Here is a 24,689-nt window from a genome sequence, read left to right on the forward strand (position 1 = left end):
GAGGAAAGATGAACATAACTGATGGAATGCAGTAACATTCGGAACTTTTTCTGACGTTACTATCGAGCTGGCCCGTATTGATATCTCACCTTTGAAACATTTTTGGGATTGCGCTTCCTTTTCCTCCGAATGCTGCGAAAAGTCCACGGCTGATTCATGAATGAGTAATTCTGATCAATTCGGCAATCTGCCAGCGGTTAGGGATCCATCTGTCACCTGTTAAAGTATGATTTATAAATGGCTGGAGGTCATTATGAAGCGACGGGCACTTTATAAGTCTAAATGAGAATGGCCTTTCTTTTCATGTTCTCAGTCTGACAGCGACAAGCATGTTGTCAATACAGAAATGACTGCTGTAGGGCTATAAAAGGCACACACAATAGCAATATCAATGTGTGCATTCCATGACACGTGCACTGGAAATAACACACATAGAAACATGTAGGGGATCGTCATGTGCACGCCAACACGCAGCAGTACAGAAACGGGTCGAAAATAGTCATACCGGCAATCAGAATTCCACGACTACGATCATGCAGACATTTTGTGTTGACCACTTTTTGTGGTAGATATTTAGCATATTAACTCATTCAAACCCAAAAACGTATAAATCGTTTTTTTAATACTTTGTCCTTCACTCCCAAAAAACGTATTTATACGTTTGTTTATTTTTTCTTAAAAACATGAAAAACTTGAAGAGGTCGCTTAAAGTAATGGTAGTTATTACAAAAAACGTCCAGCAGGTGGCAGCAGAGTAAAAGCGATCAGCCAACAAGCTCTTTTTGCCAGTGTTTTAAACAGGTTTGTGAATAATGATGAAACTGCTGCAAATTGGAAACAGATACAAATGTCCTTTTTTTTTTTTCCTGATGAAAGAAGGGACTCTAATCTTTCTTTTGGTCGGTTCCATGTTTTTATAGCAATAGAACACAATATTCGGCCTTGCAAGTCGGCCTTGCAAAATCAGTCAAAATCCAGTAAAACAGCCGGGAGCGAAGGGGGTTGCTTCAGTGAAAATGGCTGGGAGTGAATGAGATGATAGCTAACTCAATAATTACCATTTAGGTGAAATCAATGGTGGAAGTGCAAATCATGGAACATTTGGGGGGGGGGGGTCTCATCAATATATACAGTTTCATCAATGGGACATACTGTATTACAAAAAGAAAAAAGGGGCTATGTTGAGGCCACAGAAAGGTGATTCTGTAGAATTAAATAACTAAATAAATAAATAATATTTAAATAAAAACTACACTTTTAGCAGGTATTTGTGTATTGTTATGCAGCTATTTTCTGAACGCGCGTACGCAATGCGAGATCAACTTTGGATGCTTGTATCACTCATCCCACACAAAACTGCCACACACCTAAGGGTGCGCTGTGTAAGTAAGCATGAGTGCACCCCTGTAGGTAGGTCACAACAGCCATCCATCTGGCCCCGCCTTGGGTCATCATACCGACGCATACCGAAACACACGCAGGTTATCCCATTCACACAACCACCACCACCACCACCGTCTTCCTTTTTTTTCATTTTTTTTTTTCATTTTCTCTCACCCTCAGTAGCGCACGCATTCACTCTTCCCGCCTGCAGCCATCATTTAGTGGTTTGTGTTCAGCGAGTGTTTTGGATGTGTAACACTAGACATGACAAGAGGAGACCCGGGATGACAGAACACTGTCCAGAGGTCAGTGTGTGCGCGTGCGTTTGCGCCCTAATGTTTTCAAGCACCTGCGGAAGGCTGCACATCCTGCTCATCCCTTCATGTCCTTTTCTGCTGTACTGAAGAATGTACATCGAATTTTTTACGTGGGTTCATTGTATATTGATTTTATCATTTTAATGTTCCGCAAAATTGGAGTTCGCCTCTTTGTCAATGGTCGCTTCTGCCTCTGATGCTGATGTTAATGTGTGTTGTAGTGTTTCAAACGGAAAGACAAAGATTCAACAGATGGAATGTACAGAGGTAAGAGTGTAAAAAATAACTGCTAAAAATCACTGCACGTGCTGCCTGAGTTTGAAATCATCATTAAAAACTTTTTTCCTTAGTACAGTAAAAACCTTTTTTTTTTTTTTTTTTTACAAACACCCCTCTTCACAAACAATTATAGATACACACAACATTTTTACTGAAAAACGACCTCTATTTCCATACTGTTTTTCATATATGAACGATTATGGCATAGACTAGCAGATGGAGCTACGTTGGGCTTCATCTCGCGCCATGGCTTTAAACTGAAAAAAAAAAAATAGATGAAAAAAAGCAAAAGGTAGAAATCTGTTGTATTTGTAGGCAAAAGTTAAATCATCCAATCACAAACAATTGACGTCCGAAAATCCTTTTATTTTCGTTAGAAAATATGATCTAACAGTATGCATGTTATTTATTTAATTGTTGTCGCTCTTTAATGTTAATGAAATGAGTGCTTAATGTCAAAATGGTCATCCACGCAAGTTGCTGTAAGGCGGAAGTTCTGCCCCCGAACAGTACATTCACCCAGTCACAAATTACAGAAGCTGCCTTCCGTCAAAGAAAGACAATAATTATATATATATATATATATATATATATATATATATATATATATATATATATATATATATATATATATATAACCAAAATAAATGTGTAGCGAATTAATCTTAAAAATGACATTTTTGACAGTAAAGCTTTTTTTATTTTTTTTATCAATTGTGTTATATTTCTTTAAAATAGTGTGTTTTCACTTATTTCTTCACTGCATCATATTTATTATAAACACACACTGGTTAAAAAAAAAGTATGTATAATTTAGTTTTAGGGCTGGAACGGATTAATTCTATTTCCATTCATTTCAATGGGAAACGTTACCTCGATTTATGAATCTATCAGGTTACAAATGGTCTCATGGAACCAATTAAATTTGTAAATTGAGGTTCCATTGTATAGTCATATAATTGGTCATATAAGTATCAAGAGAAGGTAGGCAACGTAAAACTAGATTAAAAACAATAACACTCTTGGTATTCCCTGACTTTAATGACCTAATAGCTAATAAAAAGTCTGTGATGCACCTCACACGTGTCATTCTTCAACAATCTCAACCACAAAAATAACGTGCTTCCCTTTTGAAACCGTTACAAGCCAATCGGTGACTTGCAAGCTAGCGGCTAGCATGTGAGGCTAATGTATCACGTCAGCCCTTTGTTCACATAATTTTGGCCACTATCTTATAATATCTCACTTTGTCAGGCCAACCGGAAATGTAACAAACAAGGCAAAGTAGAGAAGTTACAAAATAAAAAGTCGACACTTGTGCTCAGTCATCCACGTGATTACTGGGGATTGTCTCCAACCTGTATCGGACTGAAATGCTCACTCACTCAAACACAGTAAGCATAAGTACAACTAAAGTTTTAAAAGTCAAACTTTAAATTAGCTGCTTGTGTGTGTTCTTTTTTTTCCTTCTCTTTCTTTGTCTTCTCGTACCAGCGAAGCATCGCAAACAGCCAGAAAAAAAAAAACACTCACATTTAAACATCATTTAAAATCATAAATTTACAACTTACATATTGATAGAACTCCATTTTGGAGTTTGCACTCTTGAGTTGAGGCCAACTTGCACACACGTACTCAAACCCAAGCGGAGAGTGCACCTCCCTCCCCGCTTGGTTGGCCGTTTCTACTCATAACCACACCTTTTATGCTTTGAAATATTGATAAGTAGCCTTGCAACATTAATATCGTAAATGGTTTACAAGAACACTTAAATAAAATCTCGCTCACACTCGCTATTCTTATCACCTCCCTCCCCTCCATTCACCCCCCTCCCCCACAGCTGTTATTTTGTTTTTCATTTTTGTAATGGCTTCATCTGTTTGAGGAAGGGCAAGAAGATTAAAGAGAGTGGGGGCGCACAAATAAGCATCGTCTTAACTTTTGCAAGCTTGTATTTTTTTTTATATTTTATGTGGTTGTTCTTTGTCTGACAAGATATTTCTTCTCGCCGGGCGTTTTTTTGCGGAAGAGCATTTCACTTGCTTAAAGCGTTGTTTCCACTTTCAAATCTTAAGAAGGTATTCAAACTTGCTATTGAGAATGTATTCATAGTTATGAGTATGTTTTGCTTTACAAAAAAAAAAAAAAGACAATACCATTACCAATACTTATATATGTGCAGGTAGTATAAGTAAAAGACTACAATTGTTTTTGGACTACACTCTAATATATATATATATATATATATATATATATATATATTTTTTTTTTTATTATTATTTTTTATATATATTTTTTTTTTTTCATTTTCATTTTCGAATTATATACAAACACTGCATTATGCTCAATATGGAATAAATAAATCAAACTGCTGAGCACTCATTGAACCGCTGTGAGAGAAACTAATATCAACACGTGTATGCGTATGAATGGACAATGTTTATGTTTACACACAATAGCCCCGAATGTTTGAGCGTGTCTTTCTAGTGTTTGACAAGATTGTTCCCCCCTGAGATCCCAAGAGCCTGATCGAGAGTTTTAAAGGGATTAGAATGGGATTAAGCCCCAATAGAGAGGGATTAGCCCCCTTGCGCTTTTATAGCTGCTCACATAGCAGGTATCACACACACGCGCACAAAGCAAGTAGGTTCCACATTAACATTTTGCTTTGTGACAATGGACATGAAATGTAATATTGAATATTGAATAATCTAATATTAAAATTGAATATTGAATGTAAAGATGTATTTGCATATAATTCGAAAATGAAAAAAAAAATATATATATATATAAATGGGGGAAAAAAAATATATATATACTGTATGTATATATATATATATATATATATATATATATGTATGTATATATATATATATATATATATATATATATATATATATATATATATATATATATATATATACATAAATAAATACATTCATTTTATGGGTATTTATTTTGTGGGATTTCGCACTTTGAGTTCTCCAATGCGAGTCGGCGAGGCTTCCTTGTTCGCCCGACCCGCTCACTTGACCATTGAAAGGCAGTTTGCAATGGCGGAGTCCAACCCAAGACACGCTTAGGACCCCCCCCCCCCCCCCCTCATTTGAATAACATTTCGTCCTGGCAGAGCGTCTGCAGCATGAAATAAATAAATGTGAGAACAGAGCGTTTTTGATATATTTTTTTGTATTTGTTTTGACATGTATTTTTATATTTATAAAAGACCAAAACTGGCAAAATTAAAAATAAATAAATAAATGACTAAATAAATAAATGAATGACTACAAATAAATAAAGAAATAATTAAATGCACGAATATAAAAAATATTATTCAAAAATAAAATATAAATGTATTTATATATGTATATATTCATTTGCTGTTTTTATTTCCATTTATATTTAAAAAACATTTTTTTTATTATTTTACAATTATATATATTTTTTTATATCCGTTTTTATTTTCACTTTTAGTCCTTTTTTTTAAAAATGTATTTAGTCATTTATTTATTTTTAATTTTGCCAGTTTTGGTCCTCCATATTCCAGTAGACTTCTCATATACAAACATACAAATACACAAATAAAAGACACGTTGACCTCATAGTTACCCAAGTGCAGCATCCTTCAACAAGAAGAATAATTGGCGCGTGTGTTAGGGCATGTATGCGTGAGTGTCAGTGCGTTTGTGTCACCGCCCAGTTTTTGCGGGGGGGAATCCAAATGGAGAAGAGTGATAGAGCGACACACGGTGAGGTTCATCAAAGTCAGCGTCTGCAAGGGCCCTCGTTTTTCATTGGCTGAGGGGCCCGCGCACCTGCGACAGCCGGGCCCACCTGAGAGAGAAAAATGAGAGAGGCAAAGAAAGATGGTGACAGAGAAATAGAGTAAGAAACAAACTCGAGTAAGAGTTGCCCGAAGAAAGCGAGTGTGTGAGGGAGGGAGAGACTGGGTGGGGGGGGGGACACCGGTCGCCGGGACAGTTTGAACGACAGCGTTCTCCCTTTTACATTTCACACCCGGACGCTCGCCGCACTGCCTGGGGGCGGGGGCGGGGGGGGGGGGGGGGAAGCAAGGAGGTGTGTGCGCTGTGGCTTGTTTTGCTCAAGGGAGAAAGACAGAGAGATACATTCTGAGGATGTTATTATTATACGTTTACCTTTTTTGGGGGGCTCGCAGGGGAACTAAAAATGACACAAACACACCACACAGGGACTATACATGCCTTCATGTTCGAGCGCATACAGTATTAGCATTGACTTCTTTATAGAGCACATTCCAAATGCAAATGTCTGACGATGCTGGCCTAGACGTTATTCCAGTCATTTAAATTTAAATCTGTCCTAAGGTCAAACTGTTGCTATCATAAAATATCGATTAACTATACAGGCAATGTTTTGTGGAACAAACTAAAAGTAAAACACCTTTTGGATTTGAATTACCAAGGGCAAGTTGACTTTTAACATTCTTTATTGTCTTCTACTAAAGCTTTATTGTTCTGAGCAGCCAGCCAGGACAGTCAAGACTTCATTTACCATACAGGCGAACAACTTCTCAATAAGTAACAACATTTTGTTGTTCAATCCTATTGAATATTGTTTGTAGGTTATTTATAAAACACCATTGATAGCTAACTGATTAACTAATTTGCTCCCATAAACACATCAATATGTTCTGTTTTAAGTGCTACCATGCTCTCAAAAACGTATTTGTATGTTGTTGTTTTTTTAAATGTCGAGAGCATACAGAAGGCTTAGATGCAGCCTCTGAACTGAAGAGAACGGTTGATGCAATGGTAGTTATTACAAAAACGGCCAGCAGGTGGCAGCAGAGTATAAGAGAACAACCAGTGTCATGTTGGAACAAGTTTTGTTTTTATAGCAATAGAACACAATATTCTGTGGGCCCTGCAAAATCTGTCAAAATCCAGTAAAACAGCCGGGAGCGAAGGGGGTTGCTTCAGTGAAAATGTCTGGGAGTGAATGAGTTAAAAAAAAAACAACAACAAAAAAAAAAAATAGGGATGGATGAGTACCGATACCCGGTGTCGTTATTTCCAGGTATCAATACTCGCAAAAGTGGCCGATACTGGACCTCTTGTGGCCCTTTTACGATTAGGACTAAGGATTATCAGACGGGATGATTATAACGTTTTAAGGGGAGAATAATCGGCCATTTGGCGGAATTGGCCGATTGTTTTTGGCAGATGTTTGAAGAGCAATAATCGGCTGATTTTAATTGGCGGCCGATTAATCGGTCGGGCCCTATCAAGTAATATGCCGATGGGTAGCTTTTTCATGCTGAGAAAAAACAAAACAACTTAGGTATTGGTAAACTGGGTATCGGAATCGGGGGCCAACTTCCTTTAGTATCCGCCCACTATTACGCCAATTTTTCCAAAGCTGCCCACAACATTTTATTTAAAAAAAATGTATTCTCCTTAGGTGTCACCTTCACTAAGTTGTGGACATCATACCCGCGTAACCCGCATGATGTCCACCGTGCCTTGTCATCACTCGTTTGATTGTACCCCGCCATTGCTCCCGGCCATAGAAAGCCACCATCCGACCGCTACGCTACGCTACACGCCATACGGAATCCATCACTCAGCCACTGTCACACACACACTTACAGACACACTTGCAGGTAAAGACACGTATAAATAGACACGATGTGATCATGTGACAGAAACATACTCGGGCGCACATGGTCAAGCAGAACCACATATCACTCGCGCACACACTCATTCAGAGAGGGGGCTTACGCTAGAAATGAAGCTAATCCATCACCTGGAACACACACAAACAAAAAGAGCAGACATTGTCACCTTCAGAGCTCACCTGTTATCATTGTGACATCCATACTTGCCGGACATTGTAACATTTGAGAGGAGTAAAGATAAAGATTTTTAAGGTGAAAGCCAACCAGACAAGCCACTCGTGTATATATAAAAAAAAAAAGGCAACCCCAAAACAACTTATATTTGTGACCTTTACCGCTCATATTATCCACTCCAAAAACAGGCTAGGGCGCGATTTAATGAGATGTGGACTGCATTTAGTAAGACAATAAGAGCAGTATCACAGGGAAGGGACATAAGATCCCGCACGAAGCGCACATCAACTTTACGGGGTGCGCTGGTGTTTGAATCCCAGTTGCACGATTGCTATTAATGTACTGCTAGTTGCATATATTCATAGCAATATTTAGATGCTGCTCTGAATCAACAATGGTTGAGACATTAAAAAAATATATATATATTTTTTAACACCATTTGTATGTTTCGCGTGAAGTTGAACAGTGTTGTAGTCATGATATTTATCGGCGAGGAATGGCGGTGCTAGCAGAACTGCGACTAGCCACTCTAGTTCAAACAGAATTGTTTTGTTTCTATGCTAGCAGGTCAAAATACTTTGTCTAAGCGAAACCGGCTAGCGGGGCTATAAATGTTGGCGAGCACTGATATAGAGTATGGTAGGCGCGCTCACATTTTTGTTGATGGATTTATAAACATGCTAGCTAAATAAGCTAGCTAGTACGATGACACGGAGGGATTTAAAACTTGACCAACAGCGTAAAATCATACTGGGTTCTGACATTGGCTAGTGTATGACGAGGAATTCTAGAGGTTAAAATAAGTTATTTTAAAGTTAAAAAAAATATACTTTTTCTGTGTTAGCATGTCAGCCGCATACAGCCTTTGTACACTCCGATACGTTTTCAAAAAAGTGAATACGAAGCTTGCTAGCTAAAGTGCTTTGGACAGCATCTTGTGTAAATAAAGTGCTATATACAGTAAGTGCTCTCCATTGACTAGTGTTAATTTTATCAGCCATTTTAAAATTGAATCTCAGTTTTATTCCGGTTAATATCACACTTGTTAGTTAGTCGACCTCATCCCATTTTTATTTAGTCTCCTTTTAGTAGTTTTAGACCAAGAAAACATAATTTTACTTTAGTCAACAAAAACCGTCAACATTTTTGGTATTTTTTTTTGTCATCAGATAATATTGAACATTTCCATCTAATCTAAAACTACTTCACATAAAATCTTCTCTTATCTATTTTCTTATTTAAAACTTCTCACACAATTACAGTATATCAACAATGATGACTCCATGCTACAAACTAGCAATTTAGCTTGCATTAGTTAGCAGTCAGATTAAAGTGTGGGAAGGGTTTTGTTAATTTACCACAATGTCTGCGACGTGTCTCTACAGGCGTTCTTTTACAACTGACACATTTCTTTCCTTCGACTAAAACGAAGCAAAGGGTTTTTTTTAGTTTAATGTAGCGATAATGTGTCCATAATGTGTTAGTGACAGATTAGCAGAGACAGGATTTTTACAAAATCATAATTTTTGCCTTGTCTTTGTCCGTCAATTAAAATAGTCCAGTTTTTATTAAGTGAGCTACATTTTTGTCTTGTTTTTATTAGAAAATGCAGACTCATTTAGTCCCAATTATTGTTTATTAATGGGGGTTTTAGTCGAGTCTAGTTTTCATCCGGAAAAAAATGTGTGTTGACGAAAATATTTGTATTTAGTTTTCGTTAACAAAATTAACCATCGACCGTATTTGGTTTGTCATTTTTTTGGACTATTACACATTTTTCAGCAAAACTACAATTAGCAACTGTTGAAGAAATATCTTTTCTTCCGCGTGTTTGTTTTCTTTCGGGTTTAGTGAGAATGTTGGTTATCCGAATGCAGGCTGGAGATCGGTGAACAGTTCCTTCGAAGGTTTTATTTTACAGAATATTCCGGACACAAGCGAGTTTACAGAACATGGCTGCAGCTTCTCGCAAGTGTCCCGATTACAGACACTTACAACCTTCTTATACTATCTTGAAGGGCGGTACCACAAACACCCCCACCAATGAGATAAGACTTTAAAAACATCATTGATTGCAGAAACTTCAGACAATGGCACATTGTTCTGGAAATTGATGAGGTCCCAGTCAAGACGATAAGACTTTGAAAACATCATTGATTACAGACACTTGGCATAAATTGCGATAACACTCACAAAGCTTTACTGAGGAAATAAGGAAAATTAAAACAGCTATGACTAAATCTGGGCAGAGGACCCTCTTCACAACCCATTCGTATTGATTATGACAATTGAAGATTAGGAATGACTACCACTTTTTGCTTGTTCCTACTGTAAAGCTTCAAGTCATTTTCTCTCCAAAAAAAGACCTCATATTCATTCAAAAAGCAATTCATAGTTCACGCCTGCCACTGACGTCGCCCCAAATTGCCCCTCCAAAACAACAAGGACGCGACATTCCTTCAGAGAATCACCGGCTTGCATGTTTGACAAATGCAGGCCGCCGGCGCGGCACTCGCACCCGAGCAGCTCGCTGAAGGCTGCAGAGCGGGCGGACTTTCATGGCTCTCTTGTTACTGGGGCTGTAAATTCAGCGGATGGCTCCTGTCTCTGAGTATTGATCCGCTCCGTCACCTTGAACCTCACTATTGACACATGGGGCGACGCTGAGTGGGGAAAAGCGGCAATTTACAGACCCTCAATTATGACATTCATAGATGATGTCACAACAAGGGCAGGGTGCTTTGGGACACACACACACACATACACACACACACACACACGTTCATGCAGTTCGTCAAGGGATTGAATCCATTTGTTTGGACACCAAAGCGCACGCACACTCACACCAAATAAAAGCTACCCTAAACAGCACTTAATGGCACACTGTTAGCTTGCTTGCGTGTGTGTGTGTGTGTGTGTGTGTGAGGCTACGCACACTCGTATCTATGATTGGGTGAGTGCGCGCACGTGTGTGTTTCACCTCATCTAATGCCTGCTGTCTGTCCTCTTACTCCCCAGACAGATGGCTCACTGGACCATGTCATTAGCAGAGTACAGTTAGCCTTTATAATGTCATATTCAATACCACGTATTAATGGTACAATGGCACGGGTCAGAACGTCTGTTCACTGATGAAGCTCGCTTATTCTCCGGACAGGATAAATAGACGTAAGCCGCCATATGCAAGCCATTTGGAAGCGCATCGTTGTCTATTTATGTTTTTTGCGACAACTGTATTGATTTTTAGTAAGTGGTAAAAAAAAAAAAGTGGACACTATTGCTCCAGGGTTCCCTCTATATACCGTAAGAGTAGTAATATGTCAGGTAACAATGACTGAGATGCTTTTGTTATTACAAGACAGTGTATTCAATTTATGACCCTCTTCTCTCTCTCTTAACATTATTTGAACGTTTTGTGGTAACATTTTACCTTGAACTTTGTCCATAATCTGTGTTTGGAATTTCATTGCGTCAATTTCAAGTTTTGACTGTAAGAAAATGTGTATAATCGAGATAACCAACCTAATTATTTTTGTAAAGTTATTAATGGACTACTGAACTTATGTAATTAGTATTTTCATTTAATTTGAATTCTTATCCCAATCCAGTAACTAATATTTGGTTTATTGAACATATAAACATAAGCACGTTACAAGTATAAAATACTTCAGACAATTCAACTCATTCATTCGGCAATTCCCAAACATTAGGTTTTTTTTTTTTTAAGTTTAATGATAGTTTTCAATCAAATCCAATGTTCTTTTTTTATTTTATTATTCCTTTAGTGATTCCATCGAAATAATTCATTTAAATTCTCCCAGAACAGTAAATATTGGTTTCATCCGCCGAAAAAAAGAGCAGTTTCCGAACATCCAATACCTTAAAAAAATATCATGAATATACACAATAAACAGTTTAGGGCTTAGAACTGAGCCTTGGGGCACACCACAAACAATATCTAGATAGGATGAAGAAACATCACCCAACTTAACAAACTTGTCACTACAGTATTGGCAAAAAAAAAATCATCTTGTTTACAAATCTATATTTTCCTGTAGCTTTTCTTTTTTAAGACAAAAAAAGGTTGTGCTTTACCTTGACTAGTTTCGGCGTCGACTGCGGCTTCTGAAAAAAGAAAAAACACAGGACGACGTTGACACTAGTTCTAATAAAATGTTCCCATTAGAAACAATGGAGAAAAAAGTGCTGAAACTTTAGGCAATTTAACCCCTTCAGAACCGCATGTTCTTTTCTGCTGGGCAAAATAATTATTTTTGTTGTTGCTGATTTTGACTCTTTTCCAACATAAAAATATGGCAAATTTTTTTTGGGGGGGGGTTAACTCATGCTTTTATTTCTTATAGTGGATGCCAGGATAATATGACTGGAACGTTTTGTAAACTTACCAAGCTTATATGAAACAATTTTAACAAAAACATCATGCAAATCAACTTGCGATTGTGATTGGTTAGCTAGGATCCAATAAGGAACCAGAAGTGTTGCCATCATCCAAATCGTGCGTTTTATTGGTTCAGACACGCAAATATGTCATGTGCACTGCAATCATCTATGGGTCCGAAGTTAAAATGGCAATTATACATTGTGTAAAGGTGGCAGGTCATGTATAAACAATAGCCTTTACATCGATCTGATTGGCTGGATCGGGATCGATCAACATTTTGCGTTTTTTGCAAAATCTGTGATTGTCTGTGATCAATCAATTATGTCATTGATCGGATCTGCAAAATATTGTCAATTTTTATCAATTTTATTTTATTAATTTATTTTAAAAAAAAAAAACATTTTTTTTTTTTTTTAGGTTTAACCCCCACTACTGCATTTCAATGGGCTGTCGCTATTTGTGACTATTCATCATTACAATACTACAAAGTCACAACAAAAGCATTTGCTGATTCACTTGTCGCCATCACAGGCACACTTCTATAGTTTTAGGGTAACTTTAAAGCTTTTATTTTTCTTTCTAGGAAATCAAAAAACATGTTTTTTGTTTTTGTTTATTTTTTTGCTGTCACAATGAGAAATACAATCTATGCAGAAGCTAATTCAGTCATTATGGGATGGATGCCTCAATCATGATCAAAATGATCTCTAGTTATGAAAACTGTTTTTTTTAAACCCATTTTAAAATAAATGTTTTTTGCAGTTAGCAATTTTGTATCATCTATTTTGTGTATACGTTTCCTAATTGAATTTAGAATGAGTACTCATCATTCTAACAAATACATCAATTCATTAGTAAGCAAATAATGCATCAAGTTAAGTATATCATTTGTGCGCCTTATTCCAAAATAGAGCAACGTATTCAAGCAAAAGCACTTTTTCACAAAACAATTAAGATCCTTCAATGACCCAACTTCTGGTCCTGACCTTCACATCAAGCATGTGGCTATATTGCATTACAAATGGATTTAAAATTAGAGCCAGATCCGATTTCACATATCTGATTCAGTAAGTAGTGGCCAGGGGCCACGCAGCCATCGTTACTACTATATTCACAATCCATTGATGCATTGATGAGATCATGAAAAATTGCACGTGCATGCGTCTGTGCTCTCCTAAGGACTCACCCCCGACATGTACCGACGCTCATAAACACACGCACACGCGCGCGCGCGCTCACAAAGAAAGGGAGACACACTCCCCAAGGCCTGAGGGCTCTCAGTGTTGACCGTAGAGGACGCGGGTCAGAATAAAAGGGCAAAATAGAAAGAGGCTCTTAACAGCCCACACAGATGGGCCTATGTCACACACGCACACGCACGGCAGGAGGTCAGGGTTCACCTGGAAGGTCTGGTCAGCGTCCATCCATCAGTTTTATTACCGAGCCGCGTCAAAACATTGAGTGGACGAGAGAGAGAGCGAATAGACACCAATTGTTTAATTAGAAGTATTTTCAAAATGGACGTATGGTAAATCTGGCATTCTAAATATGGAAACCAAGCTCATAATGTGGTCTCCGTTTTTTTTTTTGGGAGAAATGGAGTTTTAGTTGGCCAAATAAACAAATTCATCATCTTAAATTGGTTCCATGGGGTGAAGTGCGCATTTGCACAGCAAAATCACAAATGAGCCGCAATTACACAGCTGGTTACTGCAGCTCCCCACTGACCGTCTCAAAATGGACACCTCAGACTTTCTTAGAAAGGAGAAAAGACCAACCTACCAGCAAGTAGTGTTCATTTTGTCAATGAAAACGAACCAAAAATTATTTTATCAACACACATTTTTCACCGGATTAAAACTAGACTAAAACCCTCATTCATAAACAATAGCCGGGACTATCAGTATGCATTTTCATCGACTAATGAAAAAGACGAAAATTAACTTCACTTAAGAAGATCTGAACTAAAATCTATGGACATTTTACTTTATGAACAAAAACGTGACGAATATTATATGATTTTCTTAAATCTTATCTCTGCTTGTCTGCCGTCATGTGACACACAGTGACACACCCCCTTTTTCAAATCTGCAGCTAGCAAGTGCAACATCCACAAACACATGGGCCAGACAGGAGGTAGATTCACGGTGACATGTTTTTTAATTTCTTTTTTTAAGAAGTCAATTATAGTTATAATTTAACATTAATCCACAGTTATAACGTTCCAACAATAACGTTAATCCGACCGCTAACTAATGCTGGCTAATTTACTAGCTCGTAGCATGGAGCCATAGCAGCCACTGTAATTGTGGTTTGTTATCTGAAATAGTGTAAGAAAAAAAAAAAAAGCTAGTAGGTGTTTACCACAGTTAGACCATATATATAATGTGTTTTTATTGTATTATACCCATTTCTATTTGCTGTTTTGGAAAAGAAAAGAAGCAAGAAAAAAATAATAATGAAATAGTGTTAGATCCGAAATGTTCAACATAATCTGCTGACAAAAAAAACAGGGGTAAAATGTCCTGACTAAAACGTTCACAGTTTTTGTTGACTAAAATTTGACAAATTAAATTATGTTTTCTTGAACTAAAATAAAGGCTACAATGCTAGATTAATAGTCAGCTAAAAATGAACTAAATAAAAATGGGATGAGGTTGACTAACAGGCGCGACTGAAATTGGACTCAAACCGACACTACATTTAAAAATGGCGGACGAAATTAACACTACCATCAAACCTGCAATTTATTGGTGGCCAGTCCCAAAGTAAGCTCGGATACTGGCTACATCTCACCAGGGAGGCTAAGGACGAGAAGAAAATACATTGATGGATGTTGCTTAAATAAAGTGAAACATTGAAGGTTGCGAATGGCTTAGATACTAACAGCCTATAATTTGACCTACAATTTTCAGGATAAACAAAAGTCTAAAACATGGTTATCATAGTTCAGGGTTATTTATTACAGGTTTTTTTTGCTGTGTGTGTGTGTAGTTAAGTTATGTGTTAGTTTGTGATCTAACATCACATTATTGATTTGTAATATATTTATGATGCTTTACAGTCAACGCGTTTCCATTCTCCACGTGACATTCCGAAACAGCGTCTCATCCGGCACGAGTGGCCTCAGATCGAAGCGTGTGCACGTGTGGGAAGTTCCTTCCCCTTTTTTCCTTTCTTCCGATCTTTCCCATGGGGATAAAACGGTCATTTTGTCCTGTCACTCCCCCCCCCTATGATTTCCTTCCCCACACATTGCCTGTCCAATAATGACAGTTTAATTTGCCAGCCAATTACACCTGAGCGGTATTTAAATGAGCCAATCAGCACGGCTGACAGGATGACTAGTCACTCTAGTTAGCGCTCAGACTCAGAGGTCGATTTACTCTCGGACCCAACAGTTCTCAGTTTACTTATCACATTGTTGAAAGGTTTGACCTTAGGTGCAGAAATAGAACTGTATGTGGAAGTTCTTTTAAGTTACACTAAATAAGGTCAGATTTTTTTTTTAAATCCCTGGTACAGAATAATTTGATTTCTAACAAGCATGTTGTCCGTACAAAGAGTCGTTAATGTAGCGCAGAAGAAACGCATTCAATAAAGTAATTAAAAATGAAATGATTTGAGGGTAAGAAGCAAAGGAGATTGACAGGAGTTAAGTTAATCCTCTTTTGTGCCTTGTGTAAATAACGTCTAAGCATCCCATCCTTCTCATTAATGTAATGGCTGACTTAGATGCTCATAAGCACAAGTACACTTTTTTTTTTTCTGCCATAGGCGTACGAATTATAATTATTTCAAATTTTTATTATCGTCCTAATCCCAACCTTTTCCTGTCCTCCCGGAGGTCATTTTCAATGTGCACGACTACTTTCTGTAATTGTACTTTTTAATACAAAGCACCGGTTAAGTAAATATAACCTTAGCCTAATCTTTAGATTAAATACATTTTTAACACACTGACTTTGTCCTTTCCTGCCATACACATGCATACTCTGAACTCTGGTACTTATTATCACGGTAGCATAACCACACTTAAAAATATTAAACATGGCTTAGCAGGCTTAGAAATTTGCACTTTTAAATATGTGGCCTGACCTGCAAGCCTTTTTGGCACCCTGTGAAATGACTTGGTTGACGATGGTTTTTGATGATTACTTTTTTATGAGCTTAGCCACACACACACAATATATATATATATATATGTATATATATATATATATATAGATGCTGTATTCGCTGTATTTATTTCAAGAATTCAAACGCTTATCTTACATCTCTTCAGCAAACTCCATCTGAAAGTCTTGTCGGTGACAAATGTGTAACGCGCGAGCACATATTTAGAAAGTCAAACGGTCGAAAAGCAGTGTAAATGATTTGTGTCTTTCTGAAATTGAGGGTTAAAGCCTCAACGTTTCATCCAAAACGAAAAGCCACACACAATAGAGTTCCTTAACGACATCTGGACAGCTCCAATTCGGGGACGGCTGCACATAGAAACATTGCGCTGCAAAGACACACACACACAATACACACTCGGGTCAACACGCCAGTAGTGGACCCCCAATGGTGACGCTGGCAGCATCCTCCATTAACTCCATTACGCACATATAGAATGCATGGATATGTGTCACTGTCTCCAGGTCAGAGACAAACGGATACCTGATGAGACGAGGTGAGACAGTGACAAAAATAAAATGGAACAATGACTGGAATGCTGATGGAAGGGAGTAAGGTCACTTAAACGACTTTAAAGGTACATTTATACCAGTAAGATGTAGTAAAATAAATAAATAAAATAATAATAATAATAATGATAATAACAATAATAATAATTTCATATATTTTTTAAGAGTTTCATGTCCAGATGATTTTTGTTGTTGTTGTCATGATGAAAGTATTTTTAAATACTGAAGAGGATTAGGGCCAGTGAAGAGAAAAAAAATAGGTTGGCAGGTTTCTGACTTTTCTTCTCAGAATTCTCACTTAAAAGTAAAAAAAAAAATTCTGATTTTATTCTCAGAAGTCTGACTTTCAAGTGAGGATTCTGACTATATCCCCAGAATTCTCACATCAAAGTCAGAATTCTCACTTTATTCTCCGAATTCTCACTTGAAAGTCAGAATTCTTAGAATCAAGTCAGAAGTCTCACTTCAAAGTGAGGATTGTGACAATTCTCACTTAAAAGTCAGAATTCTGCTATTAAAGTCAGAATTCTGAGAATAAACTCAGAATTCAGACTTAAAGTCAGAATTCTGAGAAGAAAGTCAGAATTCTTAATTCAAAATCAGAATTCAGAGATTAAAGTCAGAATTTTCACTTTAAAGTCAGAATTCAGGGATTAAAGTCAGAATTCTGACTAAGTGAGAATTCTGAGAATAAAGTGAGACTACACACTTTAAAGTCAGAATTCTCAGATTAAAGTCAGAATTCAGACTAGACAGAATTCGGAGAAGAAAGTCAGAATTCTTAATTCAAAGTCAGAATTCAGGGGTTAAAGTCAGAATTCTGATTTAAGAGTTAGAATTCTGACTTCAAAGTGAGAATTCTGAGAATAAAGGGAGAATCCTGCCACTTTTTTTTTTTATCTCCACTGGCCCTAATCCTCCTCCATATTTAACATTTTACTCATATATTTGTGTTTTTCTATACCCCTTGTACCCATTAACATGGTGGGTGAGCAAGGAATGCGTTCGACACCCTAGACTGGTTGCCAGCCAAAAGTAAGGCTCATATAAACAACCAAGCATTCACATTCACACCTATAGACAATACTTATATATGGAATATGATTGTATGCCTGAGTACCTGGAGAAAACAATGTAATCTTATCTTAATTATGAATAGGACATGAGCCAATTCAAAAGACAATATGCATCTTGTTTGTTTGTGCTCCATTTGTGACAAACCAAACAGGAATCGGCAGCTCGCTTAGTTAGTTAGCTAGCTGGGGAATCAGCCAGTACTTAGGCCCCAATTATCCACTAAATCTGCCTCTCTCTAAATGAGATTATTGCTACACGCAGAAGCTGAAGCTCCCATTGGGTTCCATTAACTTTGATTACTCCTCATTATTTACTTACAGCTCTGCCACTGTTATTGCTTTCACTTACGCAGATGCCCAGACAGGGAGGACCCGAGTAGGGAGGTGATACAAGCACAGAGAGTTATATTTCATAAATGCATAAAAGTAAGTAATAAGTGAGGAAGAGGCACCTAATTGCAGAATCACAAAATGTAAGCAATGAAGCCAAAACTGTAGCCTTACATTTTTAAGGTTTTGCTTTAGCATGTTTTGTTTACTGAGATTATTTGACACAAAGGCCAGCTTGGTGTGATAATGGTTGGCACAACTGCCTCACTTTTACGACTTGAGAGATTCTGGGTACTAATCTTGGCTCTATCCCGCCAGTGTGGAGTTTGCATGTCCTCTTTCTGACTTCTGTTTCTCCGTTGGTCCCATCGTTGACGGATGCCCACATTTTTGGCGAGTGCCCACATTTTCAGCGTTATCACACGAAGCCCTGAATAAATACTCAGACTGAGAAGGGCCGTTTGTACTGACCCAGATCGATGAATGAAAACTTACTTTAGTCGGTGTTCAGTCCGTGTGTTTTGTTTTGTTTTTTCCAGAGGTTTCGCGTCATAAATGTCATGAGGGACATGAGTGATTGAGGGATGGTGGACCCAAATGCAGGAGAATAAGGCAGCAAAACAGGAATTAAGTGGCGCTTTAATGAACCATAAGGAAAAAGGTGAGCAGACAACCATGACTTGATAGAACGTGACTGGACTGGACTGGACTGGACTGGACTGGACTGGACTGGACTGGACAGGACGTGACTAGACTGGTCACCATGACTGGAAAGAGCGAGACGTGACATGACCTGATTTGCCTTGACTTGACTTGCTGTGGAGTGGCTATGACTTGGTTGGGGCTATGGCTGTGACGATGGCTTGGCTGTGGCTGTGACGAGGACGACTTGGCTGTGCCCAGGACGACTTAGCTGTCTGATTTGCCTTGACTTGATTTGCTGTGGAGTGGCTATGACTTGGTTGGGGCTATGGCTGTGACTATGGGTTGGCTGTGGCTGTGACTAGGACGACTTGGCTGTGCCCAGGGCGACTTAGCTGTCTGATTTGCCTTGACTTGACTTGCTGTGGAGTGGCTATGACTTGGTTGGGGCTATGGCTGTGACGATGGCTTGGCTGTGGCTGTGACGAGGACGACTTGGCTGTGCCCAGGACGACTTAGCTGTCTGATTTGCCTTGACTTGATTTGCTGTGGAGTGGCTATGACTTGGTTGGGGCTATGGCTGTGACAATGGCTTGGCTGTGGCTGTGACGAGGATGACTTGGCTGTGACGAGGACGACTTGGCTGTGACTAGGACAACTTGGCTGTGCCCAGGACGACTTGGCTGTGACGAGGACTTGACACACAAACTTCCACACATAACGTAGACAATGCACCCACACCGATTGGACAAGCACAACAGACTAAATACACCGACACTAATGAGAGACACCTGGGGAAACACAAGTGGCTGAAGGCACTGATTGGTCACACGCACTGGAAAGGGAAGACACACACAGCTGGGCGTGGTTAGACATAACGAGACAAGGGAAGAAACCAGGAACACATGACAAAAACAACAAGAACACCAATAACAGAAAAAAAAGAAGAAAAAAAAAGAACACCAATAACAAACAAAAACCCAAACCGCACAGAACCGAAACATGACAATAAAGCATTTGTCAAAAAATGTGGGCCTCTGTCAACGACGGGGCCGACAGAGAGACAGAAGTACCCAACTCTGCTGTTAAAGGTGATAAAGCCAACAGTTTAGGATTTTTCAATAATTTGGGGGATGGCCCACAGCCACAAAAATAGATCCGCCCCTGCCTTGAGCAGTTCTCCATGTTCAGAACCAAACAAGAGTAGTCGCTAATAAAATTTGAATTTTTAAAGCATTGTTTACTTAATGATCCTACAAAATGGATGGCGGACTGCAAATGGCCCCCGGGCCGTAGTATGAACACCACTGCACTAGAGTGTACGTAGTTGTGAATGTGAGTTTAAATGATTGAGTGTGTGTTTCAGTGCACCAACACATTTTATGTCTGTTAATAAGTTGTACAGTCTGCCTCAAAGTAAGATCATAGTAAGAATTCACTGCAAAAAGGATGATAGAAAATTTAAGAAAAAAATACAGTCAAATAAGAAAATTATTACTTAACATAAGCAAAATTATCTGCCAACAGAACAAGAAAATTTTACCTGTAAGATTTAAAAAAAATAAGAAAATAATACTAGACTCATATCAACCGCAGCGGTCTTGAAAATAGTATAAGATAGACTAAAAACAAGTAATATTGACTTTTTTTAAGCTGCAGTGTATAGAACTGTTTTCTTAAAATACATGCATATTTATTTACAAAATCTTAAAGTAAGAAAATTCAACTTATGAAACCCCGAGTTCAGGGCCTTTGATGTTGGTCAGTCATTTTAAAATGTGGAAAATATTTGTTTTAAGCCTCACAGTATTTAAAACTGGCTGTTAACACACAATGCCAAGACTGCTTGAAATAAGTTAAGTAATAAGCAGAATGATCTTGTCTGACAATTAATTAAAAAAAAATTTTTTTAATTTTTTAAATTTTATTATTACTAAAAATAATGTGTCAAAGCAAAATAAGCAAATTTAGGTTAAATTTAAGAAATTATATCTTACTTAAGAGTTCAGTTTTTGCGGTGAACTACACTTATTTATTTCTTCGTATGAGCCAAGAAGTTATTGTGCTTAAACTAAACGTCAACTGTATGTGTGTGGGTAATTGAAAAACAAGAGCAACCAATGAAGAGAAGGAAAGAGGAAAACACTCCAAAAGAAGCTTGTCGGCTCACTTGTCATTTTGGGGCCAAGCCCAGTCAGTGCCCAGAGCCACCGTTTTCTCACATACTTTAATGTCTATCGTCTTTGCGCGTAAAGCCAGTTGCTGCATTAATATCGAGAAGCCACAGCTGTTTGCCTCCAAACTTTCCGACAGCAGCAAAAGAGAAGAAGCACGGCAAGTGAGGTGTGCCGGATGGCGAGTTTTGTGGGGGTGGAGAGACATGCAGAGCGACTACCAAGTCGGCTCCAAGGCCTAATTTCACCGACATTGTCCCTGGCTTAATTGCAAAATTCCCTCCATGTCTCCTTCCCTCCCCGTTGTGCGGCTCTGTGGCGCTCCGAGGTAAAAAAAAAAAAAAAAGGCAGTATCTAATTTCATTTTGGTTTGTCTTAGGACAACTCTTACATGTTTAATTCGATCCCAATTTCATGTAATCAGGCGGAAGTCTTCCCCAGAGGGGGGACAGCACAGGTCAGCACCAGGTCGTGCTTTTTGCTAATGTTAATTGGCCCACCTTTATTCTGTCGCCTTTTGTCTTTTCTCCTTTATCTTTATATCCTTCTTTCTCTCCTTCCACCTTTCAAAGTCACACCATCTTATGCTACTCTTATTTCCCCCCCCCCCCCCGCCCCCCCCACCCCCCCCCCCCCCCTCTGGGCGAAGTCGACGTGTTTGTTATTGTGATTTCATATTTTTCTTCCATCCATCCCTGCCTGGGCAGCCTCTGGACATTGACTACAAAATCCATTATCATTTGTATATTTTAATTATGCAAATGAGGATAGCTCAGCTGGCCTGTTGGAGGCTGCAGGGGAGAAAGCAGGAACTCCATTGCGGGTGATTACAATTCATCCGCTCGTCTCGCTTTAATTGTAACAAGCTAATTACCGTGTTTCCATTTAGTTTGAACAATGCCAAAAAGAAAAGGGAGCAGTGATAGCTCGGGCTAACTCGTGTGGCAAAGCTAGCTGACGGGCATTCAGAGTGGGGGGGGATGAGGGATAACAGCCTGAAAAAAATCCTTGGAACTCTGATGCAGCAATATTTCCACAACATACAAATAATTAGTCACATTCTGCCTCATTCTTACATACTACCGAACATGCCAGAGTACAATACGCAAGTCGAGCCTGGTTCTCACTAAATTGCAAGTTGGCTGACTCACTTTTGAATCTGGCCTGATTTTCAAGTTTCATCAAGAATTCGAGTGTACAAAGGGCTGCAATGTTTCACTAGTATTTTTTTTCCCTTGACTCCAGAGGTGAAGGACTGCAGTCAAATGATTTGACTCGCATGAGACTCAAGTCCCCAGTTTTAGGACATGACTTGAGCATGACTCGACTTGACTTTGACTTGGGATTCACGAGATTCAACTTGCAACCTCGTGAAGCAAGCAGAGTTGTAGTGCTCGAGTATGGACTCCTCACTTTGATTATTATAATTCTTAATATTTTTTAATTATATATTTAATTTTATTTACTTTTTTTCCGACTTGACACTTTTTTTGTTTGTCTCCGACTTGACTTGGGCTCCTTAGAATTTAACTCGGACTTGTCTCGCCTCTGCCATTGGACAGAATAGTTTTAGCAACTTGACTTGAGTCCAATTATATTTTTCATTCCTGAAAATGAATGTTCTCCTTCATCAAAACTTTAAATAAAGTTTTTCAGATTATTAAAATAGACCGGCATTTACTGTACATTGGCCACCCGGTAAGCATAATGAAATTTTGCTAATTTTGTGGTTGTGTAAATTGTATTTTTTTTCTGTCTTAAGGTTTACTGTTGACCTCATTTGGATTTTGATTTGGACTTGGACTTGGACTCAGACTTTGTGGACTTGGACCTTGTGGACTCAGTCTTGAATTGGACTCAATAAAGTTGGACTTGACTACGTCCAAGTATCATAATGCTTACATTTGGATTGAAGGATTATTTTTTTCATCAAATCGGGTAGAAGACAATGGCAACAAGGTTTACCAATAAAAGGTAACAACTATGGGGTCAAATCAGTTTATTCAAGTTGGCATAATTGCAATTTTTAAAATCCGCCATGCTGTGCCTACCTGCGCATGTCTGTGAAAATACCAACACAAGGTCTAACCCGCCTCTGCGCAAATTTAGATCCCATTAAATGTGTTATGTTAAATGGAAATGTAATGTAATGTGGTGATTGATTGCATTATAATAACAAACTGGTCTGTTTTATTGCACAGTGGAGAAGCACATTGTTCTGGGCATATACACACTGTAGCGTGCTTTATTGTAGTTCACAAGCCAAGTCTGGATCCAGATGGTTAAATGGCTCACCCTAAAGTAGTCTACCAATCACATTTAACTTGATACAACAATTTGCTTTCAAGAGCGGCATTTTGTCAGATGACTGAGGATCAACTTGAGCCTGTCCCAAATCCTGACACAATCCCCCCCTCTTGACTAGCCATGAAAACAAGTTTAAAGTGCCTCTTCTGTCCTGTGTGATTTAAAAGAGGAGATCAGAGAAGTGTGCTTCCTAAAAGACATTAATAACAAAACTGCTGAAAGCAGGAGTAAAGTGAAAGTGAGGGCAAAAAAATACAGTAAGACTCTTGTAACCATTACATACAGCACATGCTCAAACTTAAAAGAACAAAGCCGGTAGCGGAACCAATCAAGACGGAGTTTGTTTTGTGCTCGAGGTGTTCTGCCTCATCTTCTCTCAATTCAGAGTTCTTTTGCCAGTGAAATGAGTCCGGGGCTTCTGGGGATCAGGACCAGGCCTCGGCTGAGCTAGATCTCATTAACTCTCCTTTACGTACACCCATGCACGTGCGCACACACACTCATACAGATATGTATTCACACATGCACACACCCTGTCATGTCACAATAAGGGGAACCCTGTATGTATGCCACAATGAACATGTATGCATATAGCCCTGTAACCTTTATTGAAAATGGGTTGTTTTACAATAGGACCTCCAAAAGTTATTTCCCCAATGCTTCGTTATCGATCACACATAATGTACATAAGTTATCCCATATTTACTCAAAAGGTTTTGCAAAGCATTCATGCAAAGCATTTATTCAGCGGTATGACCTGGTTTTGAATCATGGAAGTTGGAAGTTGGAAAAATAAAAAACAAATATCAAAATTTATAGAAACATGGTCTACGTATATAGAATTTTTTAACCTAATTCTGGTTACTTAATTCTGCCTGTTAGCGAGAGCCACCACATCGTGATAACTTACATTGATGTTTCTGCATTTGGCAATTTATTATTATATTATATTATTAGTATGGGATTTTTTTTTAATAGGTTTTAGGTGAACTAATGAATACACACACGCACATACACATACTCACCCACATACAAAAAAAAATATATATATATATATATATATATATATATATATATATATATATATATATAAAATTAAAAAAGGAGAGCAATGATGACAGGTCAAATCGAATGAACAATACTGAGCTCTCCAGAAAAAAAAAAAAAAAAAGGAAGTTGGAATTATCTGTGACGAGAGCAAAGCTTCGTGGCATACTTCTGCAGTTGCAGGAACTGTTCCTTATCACAAGGTAGCGGC

The 24,689-nt window shown here is 38.2% G+C and overlaps 1 protein-coding gene across 2 annotated transcripts in view; it reads left to right on the forward strand.

Moving 5' to 3' along the window:
• skor2 (SKI family transcriptional corepressor 2) overlaps positions 1-24,689 on the forward strand; it is a 106,655-nt gene that overhangs the window by 54,009 nt on the left and 27,957 nt on the right. The window contains exon 3 of one of the 2 annotated variants that reach the window (XM_077586177.1): positions 18,848-18,969. The exons of the other annotated variant lie outside the window; for it this stretch is intronic. The gene's annotated coding sequence lies outside the window, so the exon portion shown is untranslated. The remainder of the gene's footprint in view (positions 1-18,847; positions 18,970-24,689) is intronic. 2 annotated transcript variants of the gene reach the window in all.

This window comes from Vanacampus margaritifer, chromosome 14 (assembly GCF_051991255.1).
Source record: "Vanacampus margaritifer isolate UIUO_Vmar chromosome 14, RoL_Vmar_1.0, whole genome shotgun sequence".
Lineage (NCBI taxonomy): Eukaryota > Metazoa > Chordata > Actinopteri > Syngnathiformes > Syngnathidae > Vanacampus > Vanacampus margaritifer.